The 17,140-nt window shown below is 30.2% G+C and overlaps 1 long non-coding RNA gene across 1 annotated transcript in view; it reads left to right on the top strand.

Moving 5' to 3' along the window:
• Positions 1-16,273, top strand: part of LOC132939120 (uncharacterized) — a 55,887-nt gene extending 39,614 nt beyond the window's left edge. Inside the window, exon 3 of the long non-coding RNA XR_009663956.1 lies at positions 16,124-16,273. This is a non-coding gene — a long non-coding RNA (uncharacterized LOC132939120). The remainder of the gene's footprint in view (positions 1-16,123) is intronic.
• Positions 16,274-17,140: the final 867 nt, after the last annotated feature.

The following is a 17,140-nucleotide window of genomic DNA, read 5'->3' as shown; positions in this document are numbered from 1 at the left end:
CAGCAACCACCCGCGGCAACGTCTGTGAAACGCGCGCGAAAACAATAGTTTTGGTAGGTGAATTATTCATGTGCGGCTTTCGACTTTGACAAGCGGAGCGTTCTTCTTGCCGTCGAACTGAGTCCCCAGATGGTGCGCTCGTGTGCGTGTGTGTATATGTGCGTTCTCTTATCGAAAGCTGCCAGCTGTGTCGCTGGAGGGACCTCTAAGTCAGCTAGGGGAGGGGGTGCTGATGTAGAGGTAGGGAGGACGAGAAAGCTCGATTATGTCCCGAATCCCGGCCGCTGGGTAGTCTGTTTTCACGCGGCGGCAACACGACAATTCATCATTGTCTCTTGTTTCTCCCTCTATCTCTGTCTCTCTGTCTCTCTCTCTCTTTGTCTTTCTCTGTTTTCTCCTCTCCCTCACTTGTCTATCCACCTATATCTGTGCGCGTTCTATCTATCTATTCTTACGACCATTATAACGGTAAAATTTTCGACGAGAAACTTCCCATCCACATAATACTACACTCACACACACCCTTCACTTTCACTGGCAGCGGTAGAATTTCCCAACTGATAGCCCCAAGTTCCTTTTAAGAACCTCAATATTATAATATTGTTGTGTATAGTACGTACACGTATGTTACGTACAATATTACGTCACGTCATATAATATACATACGAATATTCCAATTTAGTTTAGTTATGACGCTACGACGCGCTGTTGTCGAGATGTGATGGAATCAATATATTTTCTTTTTTCTTGCTATAATTTGCACCCAAAATTGATCAAAAATAAAGAAATGTATATTGAATGCATATAATTTCTATTTTATAAGTTATAACCATACTGTTATCCTTGAAATATATATAATGTATAAGGTAACAATACTAAGCAGGCTATTTATAATATTGTATACTCGCGCTTGTTGCGCTTGCATATTTTAGACGATAGAACAAAAATTAAATTAATCTTCTTATTTCTAAGGCATACCTATATAAATTGCTGTTATAAAAATAATTTAGAAAATATATTGAAACAATGGTTTTGAAATCGGAAACATTCAGTGGTCACTTGTTGCCCCACGCACATACACAGAAGTTATGTTTAATGCATTGAATCAAATTTACTGCGTACAATTTATCTTGTAAATGTATTCTTTAAAAAGAAAAAAATAATAATATATTATTGGTACTGTAATACGTGTGTCCCAACGACACAATATGTATAATATTAGATAAGTATAAATAATACTATGAATTATTGCTTGATGGAAGAAGCCATACAGTGATGATATGACGTACCTACTTCCTATTTGGTATTGTTTGTTTTTTGTTATTGTTTCCGTATTAGTCTAACAATCGGCCCCTACACCATTATAAAATATGTGTTTTGGTTGAAAATCATGTTACGTCGAATTAAAACTGAATATTAAAATATTATAAGTATAAAACTTTTATGTGCCCATACTTAGTACCTACACGGTTACACCCAACACGGCTACACCTATCTACAACTACACTAGCCAGCCCTAAAGTTAAAACATTTTTGACACTTCACAATGTTATTACTTACTATAGTTATATTCACACATATTGGCTTACAATTTACACTCAAATGACGTATTATACGTATATATGTTGTGCGCACGTCGTTAAATCCTGAATAAAATAATTCAATAGCTCTGTTTGTCGTGAAATCCAAAAAGATATTTATATTTATTATTTTTCATATAATATTCTATCCCCGAACAAAAGGACCCGTAGGCATTTGACTCGGCGTGTATGTACACTACTGTTATATATTATTATTTTATTGTAAGGGTTAAAGATGAAAATTTGATGAGGATGTTTGCGGTCGATGAGCAGATAAAACGTGATTTTTTGGGGGCCATGGCGAAATAAATCACGCAGTGTACCATTGTGCCGGGTACTTGGCCGTGCCGCGTAAAAGAGAGAACACCTTTTTTTTTTTGTTTGTTACCGCTGTATAGGTATATACCATAATATCTGGTGTGATGTAGACCGTTCGGATTAACGGGGGATTAGGTATTGTATCGGGTGTTTTTTCGGTCTGGTTGCGCCGCGGAGGGTGCAAGACGAGTACCTAACCTAAATATGTATAATATGTAGTTGGTAGATAGGAACTCTCTACAAAATCGCGTATAATATCGATGTTTATCTTAGGTCCACGCATTTGTTATTGTAATTACAATTCCGGAGTCTGTGAACCGAAAATTTAATTGGCGCTCGCACGCACGCACGCACACACAATCACATTGCACTTGCGTGCCAACGAAGGATCCGTTTTCATCTGCATTCGGATAATATTCGTCATTGTTATTAACAGCAGCATACGTGACGTCGTGCCTAAGTTTGAAGGTACCTAAGCCCCATGTTTGGTATTCAGATGGTTAAAGTATTTTCGTTATTATTTAAAGGCCATTAACAATACGGCACAAGGATTTTATTTTATTTTTACGATATGGTAATTTTAATTCCGACGAGTAATAGCGCAAACCTTAATTGAATAATATCATGTATAGCTACTACAGCGTTGTAGCTAAATCGTTATTGTTACAAATTACAATATCGTAGCGAATCAGAATAATATACAATAATTATAATCATCGATTTTTTTTCTTTCTTTTTACAACACGATCGTTGTTTTCCATTATACGTATAATAATTATCGGATTTATATTTTGTTATTTATTTTGTTCAAACAACTGCAGGTGAACAATCCAATGTCGTTTTTGTATATTATTATAATAATAATCCGTCACGAAGCTATTATTACAAGAGTGTTGAAAATTGTATCATTAATCGAATATAGATACCTATAATAATATTGTAAATCAAACGGAATATTATGAAAACGGTTCCTATATATTATGTGAGCTGCGACACAAGACTGAATGTCTTGTAACATTCGTATTTCGTGAATTAAAATATACTTTCTATAGACAATAATAAAATAGATTTTTATTTTTTGTATACGACTTTAAACTCAAAATTAATTTAATTTATTCAAATCACCAATATTCTAGGATAATAATTCCAATCATAAAATGTTTTAAAATATTATTTTGAGACCAGAAGCGTTTTTAATTATTATATGACTTTTTTTTAATTTGGATATCACTGAAATCGAACAGTTTTTATATTATCATTCAGAACATATTGTTATTAAATACCCCGTTTTTAAACATTTCTTCCCATATATTAAGTTTTTACTTTTTAGTTTAGTTCATAATATATATCTACCGTTTTCAGTACTTAAATGCTAAACCTAAGACTAACATTAAAACTTTTGAAATACTGACTCAATTCACAAAAAATAGCTTGAATATTTATGACCATTTTAGAATACAATTTATTTTGTCATGTAATTTAATGTTTGTACATACATAATTAAGTATTACACACTTATAAGTTACAACGTAATACAAATAATATAATGTTTTACTTTTATATAGAGTAATAATAAACTGAACAAAACATTTAGGCTTTATAAAAAAGTAATTACTAATGAACATAAACATTTAAGAAATTAATTAATTTAAGTTATTTAATTATTTAATGAAGCTGTAATATTATTATAGTTTCTAATAGTGTAAAAATAATTCAAGAAGCAATAATTCATAGTTTTAGTTCCTGTAAAACTATTAAAAAAAAATCCTTTTTATTATAATTATTTTAAAGTTGTTTATTATTTAAATATTTTAGTAAACAAGAATCTTACATATTATTATAATTATTTGCAAATCATAATATTATTGTATAAAATGTATTTTAATGTATTTATGTATAATGTATATTGTACAATAAATATAATATATAATTTTAATGATAATTAATTTGTAAGTCTGCAGTATTTTTCTTGAATAACAAAATTATCATCGATTTCTATAAAATTAACGTTATTTGCGTTTACGTATAATACTAGAACTTTAGACATTCAAATAATAAAACAAATGGATCTCAAATAAATAATAAGGTTCAGAAACGGTTTTTTTTCCAGCTTAAGTACCCAACGCGTACTTCCAACTACATAATTTGCAGAGCTTTCTAAAAGCACGAAATCACTGTAGTTCCCCTTTGCTTTACTTATTTTGTATTTTTAAACCTTTGATTTTAACTTCAAGGAAACCCGAGTGGCACGCGGCCCGAAAGTCGTTTACATTGAGAAAACATTAAAGACGTTGAAGTGTTCTTTTGTACCAACATGCGATCGTTCCTGTTTGTTTTCCATTTCGCGCATTCCATTCCCTTGAGTCGCTTTCCTATATATATGCGTCTCCATCACTCTTTCTCAAATTTCACTCTCCGTACCCAAGCATTTTAACCCCATTCATCAGTTTCGAAAATTCTGACCATATGACGTTTTCACAGTTGTATATAATATAATTTACTAGTACTCGTATACCGTAACTACCTATCACGTTTCAAATTATTTAATAAAACAAAATACCTGTACCTATAATATAATAATAATTAGGTGTATAGAGAAACATATTTCTAAGACTTCAATGTTAAGTATGGTATAGGCACCTATAACGTACGATCTGAACGATTTATGTTGCCTTGTACATTTGTACAAAATTTTTTCACATTACTACATCAATTTACATATTTTGAAATCACAGAGATATAAAAATGTATGACCATTTTTTTAAAAACTTATAATAATTAATAATTGATTTTGAGTTTGTAGATAATAATTTAACATATTATTATTGTTGCCAAAAATAATAGTAAGATTACACTGCAACCCTGGTACACCACATTATATTATAAAATATGTATAATTATATTATATTGTAATTCGTATTTAATAATTAAATAATATGCTATATATTATATTAAATATATTGTACTTTAATACAATTACAGTGGTTTTAGAACGGACTTAATATTATAATCAATAAATAACCGTTCTTCAACATACTTTTTAAGAAAATTAGGTTAACTTAAATTTTAATCATGAATATTTTGAAGCATTATAAATTATAATTTTAATTCAATTTTCATTTTGTTTCTTATTTAACTTTTAATTTGTCGACAATTTGTATAACAATGGTGGTCATATTAAATATTTAAGAAATGTTTTTAATAACTACAAAGTAAATAATAAATACGTTTTTTTAAATTCAAAATTAATAGAATGAAACTATATTATTATACTTCCTTTAACGGTTTTTATATTATTATGTTGAAAGCTAAAATAAACAAATTTATGAGTTATGAGTGTTATGACAAATTAAAATTATAAACACAATTCCGAATACAATTGAACATATTTAGAACATATTTTCATTAACATATTTATTGACATGAATAATAATTTAAATCCAAGTAAACCATATTTTATTGTAATTTGTATTTAACACGAAAAAATTATAGAAAAATAACTATTCACAATTTCCATATTCAGTTTAATAATTTTATTTAAAACACCGTGTTTATTCATTTTATTATAGACCACCCATACATTGTTTTAAAATATTTTTTTACGCATTCGTTTGTCAAATTTTGATTAAGCTACCTATTTATTTTTAACAGGTGACGTCATGAAAAAAACTTAATGTTTGTTTCCTGCACATAATTTGAATACCTCTTTAACATAGTATTATTAATACAATAATATTGATAAACTAATAACTGTTATAAACTATTCGTATCTGTATACTTAATTTATGTAAAATTATTTTTTAACAATACATTTTCTTATTACCTACAAATGGTTTAATGCCATTGATAAAATCAATCAATTACCTTAATAAAAAAAATATCTATTAGAATTATCTTATTTTTCCATTATGAAGCATAATATAGTCATACTACTCATAACAAATAAACATAAATTTCTGCTTTTTCGTATAATATTATAATACATTAATACCTATAGGTAATAATTAGAAGATCGTAAATTGTAGGAGGTTCATATTTTTCTATACATATTATGCTCTCGATTTATATCAGACTAAGCTAGAAACTTTTCATATAGAATAACGACTTTAAGAACGAATATTTAAAATGCATATTTTTGCATATTTTATAAAAGCGGCGCCTATTTCCTAATTTTTTATATTTCAATTAATATTTTATACCTGCCATACGATAAATAACAAATAATAATATTATTCTTTTTTATAAAAACATATGTTTTTTTTTTTATTACTTGTGTATTTTATATTTAATATTTTTTAACGTAGGTTTTTTTCCTAAAGATTTGTGCAAAGTAGTGAATATAATAAATACACTATAGCAAAACTTTTTGATAACAACATGTTTTTATTCTGGCAGTATACCTACACCAAGAATTTATTATTTTTGCCGAATCAGTTTTCCTTAATTTCTTGACAGTATCAATGTATCATATTTTTATTAAAAATAACTTTATAAAATACTAATAAAATATTATATGATTCTATGATACCTAATTAATAATAGTTAGGTACTTAGGTAGGTATACATTTTTTAGTTTTGGTAATTTTCTTTTTGCATACCTATTTGATCGATTTTAACTAGAACTTCCAAACTCAAGTAATACTATTATATATATAGGTACGTAAACTACTTCAGTAGTTATTCGGAGAGTGGCAGATGGGAAAAATGTCTTTTATCATTCGTGTCATTCTGTCAATGATAAGAAGGTTATGCAACGTGAACGTTCGTAGTGAGAAGCCCAAAATGCGATTAGTCCAGTGACAGGAAAAGCCGAGGGAGAGAACTTTTGCCCGGGAACAGCCCGAAGAGAGAAAAGTTCTTTTTTTTATCTTTTCCGAAAGGGTGGTGGCGGTTTAGGCAACATTCAAAGGAGTGTATGCAAACTAATGGTGTCCGGGTGCGGACGAGAGTGGCGGCGAGTGGCGAGGGTGGCAGCGGAAAGGGATGGAAATAGCATTTCGCATCCCTCGCGGAAGAAACCTTTACACACACACACCCACACACCTACGTGAGCATGCGCGAACGTACACACGTCCCTGGGCCAGCAAAGAAGACCTACACACGCACCCACACACACACACCCACACACGCATATGTGTGTACTGTACATCAGCACGAATGTGCACACACTCGCACACGCATATACACACACATAAATCAATAAAACGACCGGAGGGATGCTTTCTAAAAGAGCACACACACGATAACGTATACACACACTCACACACACTCACACACACACAATCGGCACACCCCCGCCACACACACCACCCCCGGGGGCATTTGTTATTTACCGTGTGCGCCGTGGGTGAAACCACCCTCAACCCCCTCGTCGGCCCTCGCCACGGCTCTAAAGCCTGGGCCGGCGGGTGGTGTCCGCCGCCCATATATCATCCCTCTCAGCCTATTGGGCCCCACGTTCCCGCCAATCGGCTTCCTGCTCCATAACATGTACATCGTATATACCATATAACAGTGTCTGTGTGTGTGCGTGTGAGTATGTATAATGTATGTATATGCTCGCCTGTGTACACAAGACCTACACACATACGCACATACGTGGGCTCTCTTCGGCGGGCGGGCGTTCGAATTCTAGGAAATTGGTTTTACCGTCTCCTCCGCGCAGGCCGCCGCGTCTATAGCGCAAAAGTAACAAGGACCGAAAAAAGGACCGTAAAAAAAAACGGTATTTTTTTATCTTTAGCTGATTACACGTCTTGCAGAGCTCCCGGAGAGCGCGCACACGACGTGTAATAAAAATAAGAAAAAATCCTCCACCTCCCTCCCCCCCCCCAAGCTTCAAAAGTGTATATACACGTGAGCATCTCAAAACGCGTGACGCGCGCTAGTCCTATAATAATATATAACATATATAAATGGGTATGCTGCTGCTGCTGTTGTCATGTAATGCACGAAAGGAAAAAAATATTATATATCTTGGAAACGAAACGTCAAATATCCAATAATAAAAGTGTCGTATAAAAATATTATACACACATAAAGGATATATTTTTATATCATATTTTAATATTATTGTATAGGAATATGATGACCATACCGCGTGCAGTTCTCGCGAATAACTCGATTGTTTACGAATATATATTTTTTAATTAAGCGTGCTGTAACCGTAATTAAACGTCAATGACTTTTTCGACAAACTGAAATAAAAATGTTTACAAATTTAAATAAACGGTTTGATAATTAAATCATCGTCCATAAATAATTAGTCAACATTTACACAAACGAACCGATAACCGTTATTTTTTTTAAATGAAAATATTAAATATTATGCTACCCTGTCTTACAGTAGTAAAATTAAAAAAATTTATTTTTATAAACCTTTAAAACTTTTTTTTATGAATATCGCCACTTAAGTGTTTTTCTTCCATGTACTATTATTATTGTATACAGTCTGCGGTTAAAAGTATTATTGTAAAGTTTTCGATTGCGTTATAGCAGCTAAATCTATAACAGAACACTCATTGCGTTAGTCTGTTTTTGTATTATACATTATTATAAAGCAGGTAAGTTTTTTACCGTTAGTACCTACTTGTTTTAGTACTATATTTGTATAGTATTTTTACTAGTTTATTGAGTTTAGCGAAGTGTAGGTTTTACAATGAAGTGGGTTTTTTCTTGTCTGAAGACACTTTTATAGATAGTAGAAAACATTTTAGACTTGTTTTTAGATTTTTTTTCTATAAATGTTGATAAAAAAAAATGCTTGCGATCGGTCAAAAAGCTTAAACATTTAATACAAAGTTCCACATAAATCGTGCTTGCTGGAATTAAAAATACTGAGTTTTGTGTAACCACATTCATTTCAAATTCAAATTAATACGAAATTAGATATTCACGTGTAAAATAATATGATAAAATTTAAAATATAACAACTGTTGTTATTTTGTTTAAATGAAAACATATTAATCGTAAAAACTTGAAACATTCAACTATTACTTAAATTTTTATATTCTATTCTTAGTATTTACACTATGAAGTTTTAAAATATTAAGACTCATTTTCAGTTATTTCTAGACATTTAAGATTTTTTTATAAATGTTGATAAAACTATTTAAGCTCTATCAAAAAGCTTGTAAATTTAATAAAAGATTCCTGATAAGTTGTTTTTAACAGTGTTTTAAAAATATTGAAGATAAATGTGGATAATTTTCTTTTTGTTGAGACATTTCATTAAATGTTTTGAAATTGGAAATTGTTGTACCAATATTATTTATTACTTATAATTTGAAAGATATTTTTTGCATTGAGTTAAAACTTTTCGCCATTGCATATATTCTTACCACTGTAACACCAAAGAAATATTAAAAATATTTAGATTGATTATAAGATACCTAACCATTTATACTACGAACCTAGCTGCACACTGTTATACGGTACATATTATTGTTACTAATAGCTATAGTACTATTTTATGAAATAATATTAAGATATTATAATAATTGCCATAAATATGTGTATATATAGTATATGTGATTCGTTTTTAGAAAAATAAATTCAACCTGCCTATTATTAGTAATAGAAAATAAATTACTAATAGAAATAGAAATATAAGATTAAAACCAAATCATTTTTTGTATACCTACACTGGTCACTGATATATTAATGAATGACAGTGACGGACTTAATAAGTACACTAATAAAGTAGACTCAATATCTACTCATAGGCGCAATTTGGACAATTGATTTGGGGGGGCTAAATTTATAAAATCAATACAGACCCGCATATTTTTTTTTGTTAGGTGGATTTAAGAATGAATATATTTAAAAACTTAGGGGGCTTCAATAAAACTAGGAGGGGCTAAGCCCCCCTAGACCCCCCCCAAATTGCGCCTATGTATCTACTATACAAAAGATTGACATCTAAGGTTTTTCTTAAATGATATTCCATACTCTTTATATAATATTATGAAACGGAAAAGGTTTTTAAAAACTATGAATAAAAATCAAATTTTGAAGTCCTGAAGTAATGGGTAGTACTTTTTATTATTTATAAGCATTTAAAGTTAACTTAAAATATGTGAAGCGGTATTCTCACCTAAACTTTCAATGTTTATAAAATTATGAAAAAACTTTACCATTATTAGTTCGATATTCGTTTTTGTACATTGACATTTCCATAAGGAATCTTCTGCTTTGAAGTTTGAAATTAATGTATGTGTAATAATTTTAAAAAATTATGAACCTTAAATATTACCATTTACAAACTAAATTGGTTCGATTAAAAAGTATTTTATGACAAAAAAGTCACAATGATGTAGGTATAATAAAACAATTTTTAAATGCAATTTAATATTTATTGTAATTATTTATATTACAACCAGGCACAATATTATTATGTTGGAGGGTTAAATGTTATTTTAATCATTAATTATATTTACATAATGAGTTTTTGTAATTATTTTTTAGATTTCACGTTATTGATATGGACAAAACTGTAAAAGAAAATACAATATAATAAAATAATATAATACAATATACACTTTTATTTGCTAAAAAAAAATTTAATATATTTAGCTATAACATAAAGTGTCAGGTACTTTTAAATATTTTAAACTACCATATTAAATGTTATTCAAATTATTGTACCTACCTAGATTAATTCGAATTCATTATTTTACTTAAGTTTTTTAAAAATTACATAACTATAATATGAATTTGTAAGTACAGTAAGGTCAACATAGTTTAAACTTTTTCAATTATTTTTTATACATAATGTATTAAGTTAAAATTAGTATGCTTAAAAATAATATTATGATGTGCATAAAAAAAAATGTACAAAAGTAGACATTATAACAGATAAGACAAGTGATAATCGCATATTGCAGGCACCTAACATACAATGAAATTGTCTTTAGATAATTCCTCTAACTCCAATACATTACCTTAAAATGTAAAAAATTTTATTTTTTGTTCTACAATCCATCTTACACTTAATCAAACTGAAATTACTATATAATAATATATACAATATGTTAAATACCATTGTAAAAAAGTAAGTTTGTTATTTTATTCAAATTTAAATTAAATCTATTTCTAAATACTATAAAAATAATTCAACATTATTGTACAAGTTTCCACCAAAACACCGAGTGAACGTAATAATCAAAAATTATAAATTCTCATAACTCATAAGAGTGAAAATAAAAATATTTTCTTTTAAAATCAGCTAAATGAAACTGTAAGTCTATAACATATATGTGAAATTATATAAACGTTGCGTTGAAGTTAGTGTAAATGTAAAATAATTATGAAAACCGAATTTAAAGTGAGAACACTATTAGCAGGAAAAAAAGTGGCTGTTTAAATTCAAAATACTCTAGTATAGGCATTTTGAAAATGTATTAATACCCTACAGCTAGTGCCATTATACATATCACACATTATAGAAAATCAAAATATGTATTTTACTACATAAAATAATTATCAACCGGTGTTTTTCTATGTAGACAGTTTTGCAACAGCGCGAATGAAATAAAAACTAATCGTAAAAAACGTCCGGCCGACCCTTAAACGATTAAAAACCGATTTACCGTCGTCGGTATATTGAACCCGGAAACATATATTATTATCGGTATACATTATTATACATACGACGGGGCATTGTCGTTACGACAATATAAACACGATTGTACTACACGCGAATAACCACCGCGTGCGTATGCTCACCTCATCTACATGTGGTGTACATAATATTATATTATATTGTATAATGCATATAGTATATTATAGCTGCAGTTATAGCCGTCCCGTGTGTACAAGAGTTACTCGACGTGTACGAGTATAATACGCACTCGATCGAGGATGACCGGTTTGGCGGGTTTTCGTTAAAATGAAAATTAAAAATCGGTTGTTCGGCGATCGATGATGGGCACGCTGCCGCCGCCGATTGGGGTGGTCACGTGGCGGCGAAGGGTGGGAGGGCGCACGAGCCGTTTGTCAGAGGCGTCTCCGGTAATTGGGTGGTCAACCCGGACGGGTAGCATTATCTGTGCATGTGTGTATAGCATAGGCCGCGAGGGAGAAAAATGGCAAATTTATCGATCAGGGTCAGTGGTCAGCGTGGCCAACTGGTTTCTCGGCTGGCGCAGCGCACCGGCTGGAAATCTTGTCCCGCGCGCGTCGCACAATGGGGCACTATGTGATGGGGGATGATGGGGTTGTGCTCGGAGATTTATGGCGTCCAGTTCCGCTTCCGGGGGGCAAAGGGTTAAAAACAACAGTCATAAACATGGGCGCAAATTGATATTGAACACTTTTTAATGGACATTCGACACGCGATTGTCGGCTAGCAATCGGACAATATAATAATATCGTGTCCCTCCAGCTCGGGTGAATAATAATAATAATAATAATTCATTAGGTACCTATATAAAATATGCGTGTGCCCCGATCGGCAAGAATAACAATAAAAAGTATATACATAAATATATAATATTATATTATCTTAGTCCGAATAGTTAAAAACATTTATACATACATTCACTAATATATAGTCAAACAAACGTGTACGGATTTATGATAGGTAGAAGCCATGGCTTATTATTATTATTCTTACTGCAGTAAGTAGGTAGTAGGTGCGTACTATGCACGGTTTTGTACGTAGATTTTTGTCCTCATCGGGGAGTATATGACGCCACTATATTACTTATTATTAAAAATATTGTATATTCTAATACAGAATATAAAATATGCATTTAATAGGTAAACTATGTGGCCAAAAGAAGTTACATTAACATAGACATTTTAACAAGTTAACTGCAAATTTCACTGATCTCGTGACGAACGATTTTAGTTTTATATTAATGCACTTATCAGTTTTATGAACCAGGGTGCATAGGTATACTATACATTACTCAGATTTTTATAAGATTTTCTGGCATGGGAAATCCGAAATTCCCTGGATATTATTAAATAAATAATCTCGAAAAATGTTGATTATCATATTATATAGGTCAATATAATCATGACGAAATTGGCAAGTATAAGTAAAATTATAAGGGCAATAATTGAAGGCTTGTTGTGTACAATTATATACAATTATTGTTAACAACTACATTTATGTTTACAAAATTATACAATATCCTTAAATATTTAAAACAAAACATTTTAAATGCGCGAAGCTATATAATAGATATTGCGAACATATTACTATTATTAAATCATTCATTCATTTTATCATTAAATAACATATTATTATTTTTGTGAGTAGGTAATACTGTAATAGGTACAACGTTAACACAAGCTGTACTATTGCGACTTGTGACTTGGCGGCGAAACAAGCGAAATAAGTAGACTTCGCGCAATAATCGTTATGACCAGATGTCCGGTACATGTAAAAATAACTTTAACCACGGTAGAATAAATAAATATTTTTGAGAAAATTTAATTTATCATAAAAATCCTTTACGTTGACTGATTATAATATTAGCAAAACAAAAACAGTCGTGTTTCGTCAATCTTGAGTGCGTTTTTTTTTCCTTCTCTTCCTCGTTATATTACATTTTAGGTTTCAAATGACTTCGAGTAGAATAATAATAATAATAATATTATTTTCCTCATAATATTACGCATGTTGAAATTATTATTAGTGTATCACGGAAGACAACGATATCGTATTTTGACTTTGATAACCGTCGAATAATAGGTGTGACTATACGTAAAATACAAAATGAAAATAATAATATATTTTCTCGGCTTTTCGGTCCGCACAGAACATTGCCAAACACCTCTTGCCACGTGTAATATTATTATTACCATTATATTATAATATACCTACTCGTGTTATTATAGCCGTTTACAAAATATAATATAATGTGTGTTCACCTCGCACCCGTGCGCAATGTACTTTTTTTTATCTCTCACTTCACACACACTCATGATATACTCACGTAATATAATATAGACATGTTTATCATGTATATTGTATATAGTAAACACATACACATGCACTATCAAATTTGCGGATCGAAACTGACATTTTGATAACGAGCGGGAGTTGTTTTTTCGCCCCTCTCGCGCACCCGCCGCTCGTGCGATCCTCCGTCTGCCTCACGTCTCTCAGGACGAAAACGTATATAATATACTTACGTATTTTTTCTCTCTCACGAAAGTAAATTGTGTTGTTATACGGCGCGAGTATATTCAAAATGCGAATAATATATATGTATATATATTATATATGCATATATACTTAACCTCGTGACTTTCTTGCCTCCGGCTACCTCCCCGGCCCTAGTCGTCTTCGTCTTCATCTCCGCGTCAATTTGTCTCTTAAAAGACAAAACGACACGACGGCACCCGGTTAGATGTGCGTGCGTGTTTGTGTGTGTGTGTGTGTGTGTGTGTGTGTGTGTGTGTGTGTGTGCACTATATACACGTACTAGGTACAAGCGGGGACACGTACGCGCTTTTATTATTATAACAACAATAATGAACGCTCTGGGGAGACCTCTGACGCGCAGTGCGAGTCTCACTTTTATATTATTGCCTGCACGTCGAGGTAAATTAACCGTCACACTCTCGACAAAGGTCTACATGCGAATAAACAATATGTATACGAATTATTATTTCTCGGGTACTGGAGTCTCGAATAACTAGCTATATGTGATGTACGTTTGCATACACGTGTATTACAATATGTTGTTTTTTCTTATATTGCGTATTATATGCGAACGGCTAAGGCTCCCAGAATTCATTGAATCAACGTCGACTGGTCGTTTTCGGTTATTCAAAATTATGTTATTTATAGGTTATATATGTGCGTATATGTGGTACATCAAATCACATTTTCCTGTGTGTGTGAAGATCCCGCTAATATAAATATATTTTTTTTACCAGTTAGGTACCTCCAAATATTACACTTATTATTATTTTGATAAAAATAAATTTGTATGTTTTGTTATATTAACCATGTAAAAGTATTATTTTAATTTATAATACATATTAAATATTATACCTTATAGTATACCTGTGTATCAACATTATGTCATGAAATTTTGAGAAGCTGGTAGATTTTATGATTTTTGATAAATATATCAAATTATATTATGCATGTTCTAGAATCTAGGATATATAATATTATGTATGTACTATATTGTGTGTGTACTGATGATTACCGTGTTATAACTCATGGGTATAACATTTATCTAATAACTTGATCCAATAGGCAATATTAAACATAATAATAATATATGTATTAAGCTATAGTATCTATATATTTCCATGCTTGGTATTTATTGCTTAATATCGTAAAGTAGGTAATTAGTAAATAATTATAGTATATTAATGTGTATATCATAAAAATAACGTATGATGATGATATGATATGACAAAGCGAACTTCTCCACACACATCTTATATGCATTATGTGTTTATACAGGCCATATATAAATTATTATCATCATATTATTTGTCTGGCGTATTATGCTATATTGTTTTAACAATTTATAAAATGAATACACGTCTTATACTCTTATTATATCGTGAATTCGTGAATTCGTGAAACGGAATAATTCATAAACTCGAACGATAGTTATGAAGGTACAAGCACAACGAGTGTACCTACGTATATTATGAAGTGCATAATATATATGTATTTTATATATATATATATATATATTATACCATATAGTATACAGGTAATAGGTATAGAGTACATTTTGATGTCTTACGTCACAATTATGTAAAATGTCGTTTAATCTACACACGCGCATATTCTCACTTATATTTTGGTAATGCGTACAAAGGCACAAGAAAAAACTTCTTACCGGCTTCAATACTAAATTAATATAAAGTTATCTTTATTATGCCGTAACGAATAAAATATTCTCTGACATCTATTATACAAACAACATTTGTTTAAACGAACACGGTAATGTACCCTTGACGGTTCTCATTACTTTCGGCATCCCTTGGCTTACATTTATACAACCGTCCGTTTGTCAAATTCATTAATTTGGCTTTACGTTATCCTTAATTCCGTTTAATAATGTTTCCTTGTTTTTATATACTCCTTCAAAACGTGTTTACGTTTTAGACTATTCATAATGTAGGTACACTTAAGGAAAATTGCACATTTTAAAGTTTTAAAAGAACATTTGAAAACAAAAAAATCAACAATGTGGTACATACAGATTATTAAACTATCTTTTTTGATTTGTTTTCAGAAATATTTTACTACCTACGGACCATTGCTGCAGTAAATTCAGAATTTCAACATAGTATGAAAGCGACAAATATAAAATAATAATAAATAATAATTGTTTAAAATAAATATTTATAACTTTCAAGTATATACATACTGATTTATGAACATAGACTATTTTCTTTTCCTTTTTTTGTTTGAGACAGAACTGCGTACTGTCTATAAAATAACACTTACTTCAAATAGCTACAAAAATCAAAACAATCTTGACATATAAGAAACCTAATGAAATGAAATTATTGAAACAAAATTAATACAATAACAATTATACAACTTACAACCTTCAAGCACAAAAAAATACGATAGTAGTAGTTAGATAATATATTAGTTAGATATATTATTAGAAATGTTAGAAATTATGATTATTATTTATAAAAGTTGAGAATTGTTGATTTTTCCGCTACAAATTATGTAAAATTAAATTACTAATTACTATCTTTTATCACACTAACATTTATTTTTCTTCAATATTTCAATCTTGTAAAATTCGGTATAGTACTTTAATCAATAATATTATAATTAATAATAGTTTACAGAATAAATTAATAGTTATAAAGATCTAAAACTCAAATCTCATCGTAATCCATACGACGATAGTACATAAATATATTATAATATCGCATAAGTTCCATAATAAGTACTCATGTAAATATTGTATCGTAGTTCAAACTGTAATGAATTGTTTGTACATATAGCTCCGTAAACATTTCACTACTATACCAACCGATATAAAAAAAAAAATATTGACAGTTGACGTTTCGTTTTTGAACAATTTTATATTATTGACTATGCAAAATATATCAAGTAAGTTAAATAAATTAAATTTGAAAAATTAAAAAAATTTTACATTCACCTAAACTTGCATTGTTCTATGCGATATCAAGAGCTAAGATTGTTATATAATGTCCTCTTATATTATATTAATATAAATTATAATGCTCATGCAAATTATAAAAATTTATACACATCTGTAACATAC

This window comes from Metopolophium dirhodum, chromosome 2 (assembly GCF_019925205.1).
Source record: "Metopolophium dirhodum isolate CAU chromosome 2, ASM1992520v1, whole genome shotgun sequence".
NCBI classification, from domain to species: domain Eukaryota; kingdom Metazoa; phylum Arthropoda; class Insecta; order Hemiptera; family Aphididae; genus Metopolophium; species Metopolophium dirhodum.
Note: the sequence above shows the minus strand (reverse complement) of the source record. Positions and strands in the feature narration are given on the sequence as shown.